Here is a 12,785-nt window from a genome sequence, read left to right as displayed (position 1 = left end):
GCCACAGGTTGCACTTTAGGTCCAAAAACCATCAACTCTGTCTCCACTTTGGGTCACTTCACCCCCAAAACCGGCGCTGATGAAGAGACAAGTGTGCCACCGCTGGGAATTGTGGAGGTTCTTGTTCCATGAGTGCAGTTTGTCATAAGTTAACAACATACCATGGTCAACGAGAAATAGAGTTTGGGGGTCAACTTACCACAGAATGTTCTAATGCTGCTAGGTTGGACTGGGGCGTAAAATTGTCTCGGGCTCCAATGAAAAAGTGGGCCCCAGTTGCAAATGCGAGTACATTCCTTTTGCAGCAGGCTGGTCAGCGTTACTGAAGGTTTTTTTCTTCGTAAAATGTGTTGCAAATTGTGAATTTTAAAGGATATTTGTTCATTAACACTGCTCAGATCTACTAGCTTCGCAGTGAAGAAACTCATCAAATTGGCGCACATTGTCCACAAAAGTGTCCCACTTTGACACAAAAATAGACCCACAGTAACATGTTAGGCTTGAACTTCGGCATTGCACTATTGGCCAGTCCAAGAATGACTGCTGTTGTTTTTGTGTACCAGGCTTTCTTTTATGCCACGCCCATCCCTTCTCTAGTTTACATTCTCTTCTGTGTCCCCTTATGTTCTTGATGTGCCAAAGCTCGTCTCTCTGCATCTCCTCGCTGCTCCCCATCACTCCTCCGCAGCTCCTTTTCATTTTCATGTCTCCCCTCTATTTGCCCCTGCAGGTCCCAATCTTCCCTTACACCCCATGTTCCTTCACACAATCACCCTCCATTTTACTCCCTCCTACTTGCCCCTTCTAAACGACTGAGAACACACACCAGGAATCAAAGACACTGTTTGCACTAGGTGCAGTAAGTTTGTCAGCAACATGCTGACTTTATTAAACTTTGGGAGAGTCCAGGGTCTTTGGTATAGCAGCAGGAAGGTTATCCATGGGAATTCAGACTCCTTTAGACTTGGAACATACCTGGACTGCTAGTATAGGTAGAGTCAACTAATTATATTACTATAAGGATTTAATTTCATTTGAAAATGTAGAAATCAGAGGCCACCAGGGGGCATGCTCATGTTTGCAGCCTGAGTGAGTAGCTCCCGTGTCGCCAGGAGGAAAGGTGGTAAGAGCCCACGCCCAGACCCCCCCCCGGACTGACCCGGGCTGGACCCCTCTGACAATAAGGGTTCCGTGCATGCCGTCCTGAAATTTGGGACGGATTGGTTATTTTTTGGCAGAGCTATAGCAAGGACAAGACGACGGGGGGAAAACAAAAATACTTCCCCTGGAACTGCGCTCCAGTCCCTGCGTGCAACGTGAACTATGGATCCACTTGTGGCCCGTGAGGAAGAGCCCAGTTCCTTAGGAGATGCCCCTGAAGCAGAAGTGAGCCGACCCCTGGCCCGGAGGAGGGAGTGGTCACTGCCTAGTGGGAGGCCCCCTCACCCAGCGGGAAGGCACCGGCCCGGCGGCAACTTCATCACCGCGGACAGGGAGGAGCTGTGCACCAGATAAGGCAGGGGTGAGGTCCGCTCAAAGGCACAGTGAAGAGGCAAGACAACGGAGTTCCAAGCAAGGAGCGGAAGGAAGCCCCCCGCAGCTGTGCTTCCCCTCGAGGTGAAGAGTGGGTACCATGGTGGATTAAAGGAGGAATGGGCCCCCCCCAGAGGGACAGTAATAGAGCCATCACCTGTGCCCATGGCCCGTTTTCTATTGAGTGGGCCCACAGGCTCCCACCTGGGTCTTGTGCCCGCCTACATGCCGGCAACTGCAACCATCTTGGAATGGCCCAGGGATGATAGCAGGCCATCGCAAAGGACTTTGGGAGACTTGCGGCTGGGTGCTCTGGGATGACTACGCAGGGTGTGGGCCCCCAGGCTGTGGCCAGGTGTGTGTGCCCACCCTGCGCGTTACCCGCCTCCTCGGGTTCGAGGTTTGGGGGCAGAGACCTGGGAATGGTGGTGAAGGGCCTGGATAGACATCCCAAACCCCAGACTGACCAGCCAGACCCCTGGAGTAGGTGAATCTGCAGCAGGCATTGGAGGTAGGGTGGCTGTGGTGGAGTGGGTGTTGGTTGAAGGCGTAACCTGGTGCCCTTCTCCGCGTCTGAGAGAGGACCTAGGGCTCGTGCTGGAGCCGAAAGGGGGATTGCATGAAAGTGGGCCCTTGAAACCTCAGACCAAGCATAAAAGAGGCCCCAACAGTGGATTGTTAGACCTGGATCTGTTAGAGGGTGCCCCAAATCACACAGACAGCAAACTGAAATTGGGTCCATTTGACTATCTGAGAGGCCCAGGTCTGGGGGACCCGGTCCCAGCTCTGAACATGCAGGAAGGCAGGGAGGACAAGGTGTCCATGAAAAGAGAAATTGGGCCTCAGGTTGCAGGTCCGGGAACTACAGTACCGGTAAGCAGGCCGGTACCGTAAATCCCAGATTGGCCTAACTACAAGTTCTGCTCGCGGGCGCCTTTGCGGCTGCCAGGTCTGACCCGCGAGTCGAGTATGTCGGATGCACCGGCACCGTCCGGCTTCCCCATTCCCCCTGAGCCCTATGGGCCTCAACTAGGAATGGGGAAGAATGTTTTCCAGCACCCAGGAATGGGCAATTACCGGGTCCGGCAAGGCCGTAATGACCCAGTAATTGCCCATTCCTGGGCGCCAAAAAAAACGAAAATACCAGCGGCAGCCGTGCCTGTATTACAAGCAGGCTGAAAAACGATGGTCTGGAGGGTTGCCCAGAGCTTTGCCAGTGGTTATGATTTATTCAAAACCTTCCAGCCATCACCTTTCTGTTTTGCTAAAGTCACCCCGAGTGGGACGGGTATGCCCAGACGTGGGTCCCGAGTCTGCCGGGCCTAGAGACCCAAGCTACTCCTCACTGATGACGCCCAACAAGGCTGAAACATGTCTGGGGATGCTTGTGGTCTCGTGCAGAAGGGATGTGACCTAGCAGTTCGGGCTGGACTGCCCCTTTTGGGGTAGGACCAAGCCTGATTTGCATATGGTTTTTCCCCTTCTGTAATGGCTTGGCAGGCTGAAAAACGATGGTCTGGAGGGTTGCCCAGAGCTTTGCCAGTGGTTATGATTTATTCAAAACCTTCCAGCCATCACCTTTCTGTTTTGCTAAAGTCACCCCGAGTGGGACGGGTATGCCCAGACGTGGGTCCCGAGTCTGCCGGGCCTAGAGACCCAAGCTACTCCTCACTGATGACGCCCAACAAGGCTGAAACATGTCTGGGGATGCTTGTGGTCTCGTGCAGAAGGGATGTGACCTAGCAGTTCGGGCTGGACTGCCCCTTTTGGGGTAGGACCAAGCCTGATTTGCATATGGTTTTTCCCCTTCTGTAATGGCTTGGCAGGCTGAAAAACGATGGTCTGGAGGGTTGCCCAGAGCTTTGCCAGTGGTTATGATTTATTCAAAACCTTCCAGCCATCACCTTTCTGTTTTGCTAAAGTCACCCCGAGTGGGACGGGTATGCCCAGACGTGGGTCCTGAGTCTGCCGGGCCTAGAGACCCAAGCTACTCCTCACTGATGACGCCCAACAAGGCTGAAACATGTCTGGGGATGCTTGTGGTCTCGTGCAGAAGGGATGTGACCTAGCAGTTCGGGCTGGACTGCCCCTTTTGGGGTAGGACCAAGCCTGATTTGCATATGGTTTTTCCCCTTCTGTAATGGCTTGGCAGGCTGAAAAACAATGGTCTGGAGGGTTGCCCAGAGCTTTGCCAGTGGTTATGATTTATTCAAAACCTTCCAGCCATCACCTTTCTGTTTTGTATTACAAGCACGGCTACCGCCAGCCTCGTAATGAGGCGCCTCCCTGCTGGATGAGATTCGAAGTATGAGGGTGGACATCAGAGGTAAAGTGGGCAAAATCAATGTTAGGATAGATAAAATGGACAAGAGGTTACAAGCTGTGGAAAATAACCAGACATCACTCTCAACTCTGGAGCTTCAGATGGACATGAGAATGGCAGAGCTGGAGAGAAGGGAGGGCGAGATCACGCTTAAAATCAATGACTTTGAAAACCGAAAAAGGAGAAATAACTTGTGCTTTTTTGGGGTCCCGGAAAAGGAGGGCGAGACGGAGAGAGACTTATGGAAAATGGTACACAATGTGGCAAAAGCTCTCTTTGGGGATGACACAATTGATGAGCCAAAAATTACTCCAGCAAGCAGAAGATCCTTGAGAAAGCGAGGGGTGCTGGGGCCGCGACATTGGGGAATGCAAAAATGATGGTCTTCCAGGATCTGTTCTCCCGCACATTGGCAAAGCGGCAAAGAGGCGTCTGTTCATGCCCCTCACAGAGTGGCTGAATGAGAAGGGAGTGAGGTGAGGTATAGATGGTGTTCCCCTTTTCCATATCTTTCGAGGTGGATGGATACGCTTACAAGTTGGTGTTAGAGGACGACATAAAGAGGGTCATGGGGGAACTGATGGGAGATGATGTCCCCGAAGGAGAGGCGAAGGACCTTGGAGATGGACAGTGGTATAAAAACGGACAGCGCAGGTGCAAGGTAACTTCTGCAAGGAAATACAGGAAGTTGAACCCCCACCCAGCAGGCCCCTCCAGACCTGAATGATTCTTATCATTGGTGTGGCTCTATAGCCGTGCGCCACTTGCACCAGATTCCTAGTGGCAATTTACAGCAGTCAGACAGTTTCTGTGGGGGAAGGTATTTGATTGTGAGTGATCCCAGGAGAAGGAGGTGGAGTTTGGAAACTATTTGGGGGGGGGGATAGTTTGGGGGCAGAAGGGGGATGTTATTATGAAAGTTATCGGGTTAGCGGAAGGTGGGCGGTCCTGTTTTAGAAGAGGGAGTGAGGATGACCTGGCGTTTCGGTCCAATTGGTGGTTTGGTTCTTGTCCAGTGATGATAACTGGTTAGGACTGAGTGCTGCGGGGGGGGTGGTCGGTTGGATGGGATGGAGTTTGGGGGGAACTTGGGGAGTGGGGTGGAGGAATGGTTGGGGCAGTGAAGTGGAGGGGCACATGGTAGGCTAAGGGGAGTGTTGACTTCTAATCTATCTGACCCAAGGGAAAAAGATTTAGGGCCTCATTACACGGTAGGCGGTAGGGGTTTACTGGTACCGGTAAGGGCACCGGTACCGGTAAACCCCTACCGCCTTACTACGAGGTCCCTTTGCGGTTTGGTACTTTAACGCCTGCTTTTTAGCAGGCGTTAAAAACCAACCTGCAAAGGGACCTGGGTGCTAATTACGGTACCGCAATTTGCGGTACCGTAATTAGCACCTTCCTCATTCCCATTATGCCCTATGGGGCAAAAATGGGAATGGGGAAGGGCAATGGGGAAGGGGGAATTACCGTCCCGCCAACCTTGGAATAGGGCGGTAATTCCCCTTTCCTCCAAGGCGGTGCCGGTATTTTACCGGCATGGACCAAGGTGCTGATAGCACCTTGGTCAACCGCCTACCGTGCAATGAGGCCCTTAGTGTATGAGGTGGGCCGTCTTGTCGATGACGTTTGAAGTGAGATTAAGGGGGAATGAATGATCGTCTTCGGGTATAGACGTTAAATATGAAAGGGCTTAATTCACAGACCAAGAGGTCCCTGTTTGCCAGAGAGTTTCTGAGAGTGGAGATGGATGTTCTTTTTCTTTGGGAAACTAGATTCACACAGGGTGAGGAGAGGAAGATCCCATGTGGTCTCTTGGGATAGGCATTTTGGGGGTTGGGATGGCACGAAAAGGGGGAGTGGGTATTTTGATCCACAAGAGGCTGAAAATGGAAGTAGAGAAAGTCTGGAGGTGTGATGCGGGGAGAACTGTGCTAGTGTCTGGCCTCATGAAGGAGACCCAGATAACTTTGGTGACACTCTATGCCCCCAATCAGGGCCAACTGCATATTCTCGAATCCATGTTGGCGAGGGTCTTGAATGAAGGGGTAGGACACTTGGTGCTGGGAGGAGACCTCAATATGTGGGCAAACATGCAGCTAGATAAAAGGGCAACAGGGCTGAGTGGGACGGGACTGTAAGTGATTTCAATCCGGCACACACCCAAGTCAAAGCTCAGCATGCAGTGCACAACTGAAATCCTTATTTATTTTTGTCTAAAAGTTCATTATTCTGAACTATATACCACTCATATCACTCCCTTCTCCTGGAACCCCCGCGGTCACACTGAACCAGGAATCAGGCTGGTTTGCAAAGGTAAATATTTATGTATGTATTTAAAATGTAATCGCCATATGTTTTAATAGGTAGACAACAATCACCAATGGGGTGATGTAACACTGAATAATCTCTTTAATACACGAGGAGTAAGTAGTGAGCAAAACAATTCAGCACAGAAAATAATACTTTTGTGTTGGTTCAGATCAGATAGCACTGTGGTTAGAGGTTCCCCCTGCACACCCCTCAACCCCCAATAGGTAATATAAAGAGATAGGAGGAGAGAGCAGGTATTCAGGAATGGCAGAAATCAAACAGAATATCAATCCCACTTTCCCCCTTTCCAACACAAGAGAAAACGGAATTGACTGTCAAGCTATCAGAATGGCTTTTAAAGTTATCTTTAGAAAACACCAAATATGGTCAAAATTGCTGAAATTGTTATAAGTTCTTATGGGAGCCGCTTTGGATAGTTGCACAAAAACACAAGCAATGATTTAATCCAAAGAAAACATTTGAAATCTTAAAATTCAAGTCAGAAGCAAGAAAAAGCTGTTTTACATGTGTAAAAATGTCCCAAAACGAAAATTTGCGGCAAACTTTTCACTGCGCGATATTCGCGATAACGGTAGAATCGCATTGTTTTAGGGTTCAGACAATGCAAAAATACTCCTAACAATACAGGTTCTGAATGCAGGATAAGATGGGTCTAAGATAGGGATAAGACTATGCAAAGTACATATGCTAGTGACACAATTCTTCCTGTTTATACTCACTGGATAGGTTTTTAAATGGGACTGTCAGTTCTGGTCAGGGGATTGGATCTGGTTTAGGAAAGACAGCTGGGCACATCGGACTGGGCAGGGTCAGCAAGGCGTTCTGGTCACAGCACGACACAGGACTGGACAGGGTCAGCAAGGTGCTCTGGTCACAGCACGGCACAGGACTGGACTGGATCTGCCCTTCTTGGTTCTGAGGATATTTCAATTCGCAGGCAAGCAACAACAGCTCAGCCCGGCTGTATTATGATGCTTCCCCTTAGGCTTGTGGGGTTCTGTTCTAGAATTTGAGGCCTAGCTGAGAATGGTTCAGCTATGCAATGGGCTTTTGCTTTCCCAAGTTTCTGGAGTTTGGAGCAAGGAAGATGTAGATTTCAGCAGCAGGGTGCTCCGCCAGCATCAGGAGAGTGAGTGAATCTGGCTGTCTTTCTTAGTGGTAAGCTGTCTCTATTTATGCTATGAAATGACATCATAAAGGGGGTATGTGGGCCGGTTTAGCCAAGCTTGCCCCTTTGAAAAGTGATTGGGTCAGAGTCTACTCTCTGCCTTGATAGGAGTAGAGAAACAGAGTGTCATCTTTATGGTGCCATTTTATGAGGCTGAGAATCCACCCACAGCCCCTGGAACACAAAATCTACTTTTGGCACAATACATATTTACACATGTGCAACCTCGATAAAAATCACATATACCGATTGCATATTTTACATAGCAGCTATTCCTCAAAACCCCGTAGCTGTGGGATCTTGTCTCCGCTTTCCACAGAATTTTCCCCTTTTCACTATGAACACAATGTCCAATTTTTAAGCAAATTTCTACATGTGTGCGTGTTTAACATGGGAATGAGAGTATAAAGTTTCACAATTCTAGCGGAAATCCATTTTGCGTAAAATCACATTTCTTGCCATTACTGTCCAGAACATGTCACACAGTTCTGGCACCTCTTCGCCCATGCAGCCAGAAATTAAATTAACAACTCTGTTATTTCTATATTTTTCACTATTTTAAATAGTAAGTTATCAGTCTTTTTAAAATGTGTTCTTTGTCCATGTTAAGCAACAAATGGTTGCTTGGCTCCACCCCTTGGTCGCTCCCTGGAAGCCCAGGAGCCATCCCCCATGTTTGTTCCTTGCAGAGGCCATTTACGACCGTCTTCACACTTCGAATTTCCTGAGCTGCAGCTTGTCATTGTTCCTTTTCCGACTGTAGACCAGGATCTTTCCTACCCTGTAATTAACGCCTCTCTGTGATTTCCTGCAGGGGGAAAGACCTTTGTTTTGTGAGAAAAACCTGCTATTCCAGTTCGGCAGCTTCAGCCAGGTTTAATTGTTAACTCTGTTGACTTTTCCTTAGCACAAAACAAACTTGTTGTATCAAATAACAGCTAGAATCCTCATTCAAGTTTTTAAACCCATGGGATCAAAACAATTACAATATGGGTTACTATCAGTACAGGCCTCTTAGATTGCAAACATTTGACTTTCAGTTTATACATGTTAAAGTTTAATCAGGAAGGACCTTGACAGCTGTCATCACAGCAGCCCTCTGCTGCACAGAGATTTTTTTACAGATCCACAGACAGGCCGCTTTTGCTGTGGAGATCTCTTTATGCTCTTAGCCTTTCAGGACATTGTAAGTTCACAGTGATTCCTTAAACTAAGTGAATTGTAGCACCCAGTGAGAATTTTGAATATTTGGAAGGTGTTCTGTACCGGCATTCTGGAGTTTCAGCAGCAAAGAAAAGGTGATTTTAAAGCAATATGGAGTTACATTTAGCAAAGCACTGCTTTTTCCTTCTGCACTCCACTTTCAATTGTTGTGGGGCCCAGTGACACATTTCAGTAGTGAGAGCTCTGTTCCACCACTGACAACATTCATGGCAGATTGGGCAGCCAACCTTTTGTGTGTTGAAAAGTGCAATTTTCAGGGGTTTTGACAGGACCCCCCTCATCAGCCGGAGACGGGCTGCACTGATGTTTGGATTTGCGTGGAGTATGCAATGTGAGGTGCCTTTTCCACCCCTTGCAAAGGGGTTTCAGATTTTACTATGTGCCCCGTGGGACCTATACTCACATAGACCACCTTTGCATTCATAGGCATCATGTTTCACAAGGTTAAGACACAGCTGGGGCACCAGTTTATGAGCTGCTAGTGAATCGAATTTTCTGGAAGGGTACAAGTCTGCTAACCAATTGTGGAAGGCAATATACTGAAGGGCCTTATAGCTTGACAGCCAATGATGTACAGTGTGTATCTAATGACTATCAAAGATTGCTTGCCCTAGGGGTGGACATAAGTTGTGCACCTGACTGTAGAGACCCACTCATAACCCAATACCCTAAGGAAAGTATACTTAGATGTTCCCCTTAAGCCAACCACAATCCCTCATAGGTTTTCTTAGTTTGCCGCACAGTGTGACATTACGTATGACACATTTTTGCTATATAAGAATGCTTTTTAATGAAATGCGTTGAGACATTGCTGTGCGATGTCCGTTGATGTCCGTTGTAACTCCCTGTTTTGGACAATTGAAAATAAAACAGTCGAGAGAGACATTTTGCCAACTTCCTGAGTCTGTCTCATTATTTGGTGTAAGAGTTATTCTGCATCCCTCAATCGAACAATGTGTTACCTCAATTCAAGGACCATAAGGGTTCACTAACATTACATACATCTTTACATTTAAAACACATATTGTAAAACAAATGTAAAGTGCAATGTGCTAAATTGTCACTGTGGTAGGTACTTACAACTGTCTAGAACAATTAACAATTGTGCAAAACATGCAAATATTCTGTAGATCCTATTAGAGGTCTATAAACCCATTGTGTACCCGACATGTTTTGTTCCTTTATGATTAGAATCAATCTGTGGAACTTCTTCAGGGGCTTGTAAACCTTCTAAAAATCTCTATGCTTTTATGTGTACTCGGGTGATATGAAACGTTCATGTCTCTTGCAGATGAAAACTCCTTTTTGCTCTATGCTACTAGGAGCCGTACAATCTTCAGTCTGCACCCCCTCCATGGGATTAGAGCGGGTTCAACTCCTTCACACGATAGGGGTACTACTTATCCCTTAACATTGCTTCATTGTACCAAGTCAGCCTAATTTAGTTCATTGCTAGGCTTGATAGGCCCTATTAGTAAGCCCTGCAACGCAGCATGACATCCAGCTTCTTCCTTATCGCCGTCCGTGACTATGTCCTTGCCGCCTACTCTAGTTCTTGCCGGTGATGGAGTGCAAGATAGCCACCTGCACTTGTTCCCCAGGTGATTCAATCGTAGCTGGGTCAGGGGATTTTAAGGCATCAGGTAAAATTTTACTGCTTGACATTTTATCAAAATGGAAGTGTGGTGCGTGCTTGGCAGTATCTATTCTGCTCTTCTGTGCTTCAGCATCGCATGGTGCTCCAGTATCTGGCATTCGGCTCCGTATGCTGCTTACTCCATAACTCTAATTTGCGTATTGCAATCCGGAAGAGCAGCAGATGTTTATATACGAGAAATATGGGTGTATAAGTGATGCTTAATTCACTCAGTACATAGTGCACTGTGAACTTAGTACTTATGATTGCAAATAATGAAAACTGGTATATTCACTCCTGAGTGCTTTCCTGCCACAATACAACTCACATTAAATCTTCTTGCTTCGTACACAGAGTCATACTTAGATGAGAGCCTGAATTCCTAAGCTTCAAATTCACTCTGGACATTGATCAGCTGATGCTAGATGCCCACTGTGAGAAACCAAAGGGTGTTTCAATAGCTAGTTCCCAGGGACTTGTCACTCAGGTGGCCAGGGCACGGCCATCACCTTTGTAATCAGTCCTTGGGGGTGGACCAGTGCAGGAAGATCACCCGGGTGAGGGGTCCTCGGAGAGTGGGTGGGGACACCCAATGGTGAGACGCAGTATTCCGCCCCTTGCCGACACTTCTGTCTCATCCTATTTTGAAGGATACAATGTCCAACCCTGTTCCCCTTTCCCTACACAAACAGTTTCACACAGACAGCCCGCTGTGGAAGAAAACAGACTCATATACGAGCATTGTACCTGACATGTCCCACTACTATGGTCAGGCAAAGTCAGGCAATTACTGTTAACAACTCACACGTTACTTCCATTAAGCTTCCCCACACAGATAAAAGGCAGAGCCTGAGAGCACACTCTGAGCGAGCCAAAGCACACGAAGGAACAGTGTTTTCCAGACGGCAGCTAAATGATGGGAGAAAGGTGATAAACCGAGAAAGGAGACCAAGGAGGGAGATACCCTTGACCTTTCTAGCAAGAAACCGTTTCTTTCCTGAAACCTCCAGATTAAAAGGCGTAAGGCCAGGAAACCAGACTGAAGAATCCTGCATTATGTGTCAGGGATACCCAGGACCTTCCTGCATGACTAGTTGAGTCGGAGAGGAGCAGCAGCCGCTGTGGTACCATCCTGGGCTCCAGGATCAAAGCAGCGCCAGAGAAATCAACACAGCCAGTGAGTTGGGGAGACTGATGCAAGACCAGTCTGTGATGAAGTCAATGTTGCAAGTGGCAACATTGTATGAAAGGATGCAGGAGCGAAGAATATTAACATGTGTGATGAAAGACACCAGTAAAGCTCGATTGCTAATGGATGTTTGAACATTAATATAATCAGAGAAGGTATGAGACAAAGTAACAGAGTAGTCCAGCACTGCAGTTGTGCTCAATCGAAGGTCTCTGTGTGATGTACCCAGCCAAGAAGTGGCAGAAACATAAGCAATAAAGTGAAACTTATGGATGAAGTGAATTGAAGTGGTCCTGCTATGGTTTAAGAAAAATCCATCGTACAGTCGAAAGTCTTTGAATTTTGATAACAAAAAGAAAGCAAAGAAAATGAGATCATAAGGCCCTATCGAGGGAGACCCATGGTCCGAGCCTGATTGAGGGAGACCAATTGTGAGGGAGACCCGTGGTGAACAGTAAAAACATGAGAACTTCTGAATGCGAAAAACCTGATGAGAAAGGAACTTTGGTACTTGTTTGTTATGCCAGGCACTCTGCAATACGATACGTTTATTGGGCAAGAGAATGGGGTGCAGAAGGCCCAGATACCTATGTTTGAACTGCATCCTCGTGGCAGAGTAGCCAGAATATGTGCAAAGCTTGAGTGTGCCATCTTGTCCTGTGCTTAAAACATGGGGATGGGAAGACAACTGCTCAACTATCCTGACATATTGTTTCTTGAACACTTTTCTTTTGCATACATCGTTTTCCCACATTTTGTATTTAGAAGTAAGGATTGGCAAAAGGTTTATTAGTATAGGCCCTTTTATTTTGACAGAGACTCACCTCGGACTGTGTTATATTTATTTGATGGTCGTAGCTTCTTCCCATCCTTAGATTTAGGGTTAGCCAGGCGTTCAATCAACCCATTGAAGTTGAATAAATACCCTTGAACTGTGATCACTTGTGTCTGTCTTCACTATTTGATACCATGCCTTCCTTACACCACACATCCATCAAAGACAAAAGGGGGCAGGGCTTCTTCATATATTGACGCTATGCTTTGGAACTCACTACCAGCCACACCCCGATATGCGTCTATATATTCCAAATTCAGGAAGGATCTGAAGAACCGACTGCTGGAACTAACCTGCTATCCCTCCACCTGGACTTATAACCACTACTTGTACTGAGCACTCTTTTCTTGTGTTCTGAGATCACAAGTGGCAGGTGCCATGTTACAAAAATGGAACTAAATAACTAGATTATATTCTTTTATACTTTTAATGCCTTTCATTGCCAAACGATCGTCTCAAAGTGACAATTTAACTTTCTGAATCTGCACCCATGTCGGAAACAACCCAGGCCCTGATTCATCTTTTAAATCTTCATGTGGCTTC

Source organism: Ambystoma mexicanum, chromosome 8 (assembly GCF_040938575.1).
Source record: "Ambystoma mexicanum isolate Mex_15411 chromosome 8, UKY_AmexF1_1, whole genome shotgun sequence".
Classification (NCBI taxonomy): Eukaryota; Metazoa; Chordata; class Amphibia; order Caudata; family Ambystomatidae; genus Ambystoma; species Ambystoma mexicanum.
Note: the sequence above shows the minus strand (reverse complement) of the source record.